The sequence below is a fragment of the Cricetulus griseus genome, chromosome 3 (assembly GCF_003668045.3).
Source record: "Cricetulus griseus strain 17A/GY chromosome 3, alternate assembly CriGri-PICRH-1.0, whole genome shotgun sequence".
NCBI classification, from domain to species: domain Eukaryota; kingdom Metazoa; phylum Chordata; class Mammalia; order Rodentia; family Cricetidae; genus Cricetulus; species Cricetulus griseus.
The window spans coordinates 65,535,019-65,536,660 of record NC_048596.1 but is presented as its reverse complement, the minus strand read 5'-3'; the positions used below and the strand labels follow the sequence as shown (position 1 = coordinate 65,536,660).

Here is a 1,642-nt window from a genome sequence, read left to right as displayed (position 1 = left end):
TTTATTCTGTGGGGTTTTTTTTTGACAATATTTTCACTGAGTGTAGGATTTTGTGCTGGAATGTTTTCTTTTGATGCTTTGAAAACATCATCTCGTTATCTTTTATCCCCATTGAAAGTAGTGAACAGCCCTGTCAGTTGTACATCTTTTTTTCTCTGGGTGCGTTTGAGGCCTTCTCTTTCTCTTGGGTTTTCTCAAACCCACCGGTCACACACTTAGATCTTTTCTTAGTGCGTCCTGCTGATTCTGGAGATGTAATAGGTAGTGATGCACACTGTGACAGAGATATTTGAGAGGCTGGCATGGGAATATTATGTAAGGTCTTGTGTTCAGTCCTCATCACAACAGATAGATAGACTATAGATAGATAGATGATAGATAGATAGATAATTAAATTTGTTTTGTTTTGTTTTTCTGAGAAAAATTTTTATTGGTCTTTGGAATAAAATTTATTTGCCAGGAAGGATGATCCCATCATACTTCTCCTGGAGCTAGGGCATGGCCTCCTCTTTGCTGATTCTGTGTTTGTCTCCAATGCAACCTGTGCTGCACTTCTTGTCTGTAATGCTGAAACCTGGCCTAGCCAGCACCACATAGAAATCCAGGTCATAGATCCCAATGCTAGGGTCATATTTGATGCCCAGATCAATGTGTTCTTGAATCCCAAAACCAAAGTTTCCAGTATCTGAGAAGTTATTTTTCCTGTAATTCATACTCCCACACCTTCAGGCCTTTCTCCAGAATTTCTTCTGCCTTGGCTCCACGGACAGTGCAGTGAACGGCAATCTTTTCATTTCTCCTGATGCTAAAGGACCTGATGGTACATCTGGCTTGGGAAAACACAGTTGTCTGGCCTGTGAGCTGCTCCAATACCTTGGCTGCCCTGGTCAGTCTATCTCTGCATTCCCCTACACAGGTATTGAGGCAGAGCTTGCTGATGCGAAGGTCCTGCATGGGGTTCTCCTTTTCACCTTGATCTTTCGACATGATGGGGAACAGGAGGAGTGCTAAATAAATTTTTGAAAGATTATTTTTGTTTTTATTTTTATTTTATGTAAATAGTGTTTGTCCTACATGTAGGTCTGTGTACCATGTCTACGCAGCAGTTCTCACAGAGGCCCGAAGAGGGCGTCAGACCTCCTGGACCTGGAGTTCTAGATGATTGTGAGCTGCCATGGGTACTGGGAATCAAATGAGCCCCAGCCCCCACCCCCCCCACCCCCGCCCGGAAGAGCAGCCATGGACTCACCTCTCCAGCCACTTCTGTATCTCTTTTATATGGATGGATTTATCTGGTACAAGCTCACGATTTTTTTTAAACCTTAAGATAACAGAATACAGCTTTCTAAAGATTGCCCTGGTTTCTGATGAGCAGTGGGAATGATTTCGGATTTCATAGACTATTAGGGTATTGTTTAATTTTTAACTACCAGAGAAACTAAGAAAATGGTCTGCCTTCATATTTATTTGCATTTTTAAATTATGCATAAGGTTTTCTTAGATTAATTAGTCTGCTCCCTATGCCAGGAAAGCCATGGTCCTTCATGCTGCTTGCTTTCCTGGCAGGCTGTTTGTCTCTCTTCATTTACTTTCTGTGGTTTCAGAGATGAAAGAAGTGGGCTTTTATCTTGCTGTTTCGGGT

At 42.0% G+C, this 1,642-nt stretch overlaps 1 pseudogene; it reads right to left on the bottom strand.

Moving 5' to 3' along the window:
* Window positions 1-415: 415 nt before the first annotated feature.
* Window positions 416-987, bottom strand: LOC100773680 (annotated as a pseudogene).
* Between the last annotated feature and the right edge of the window lie 655 nt (window positions 988-1,642).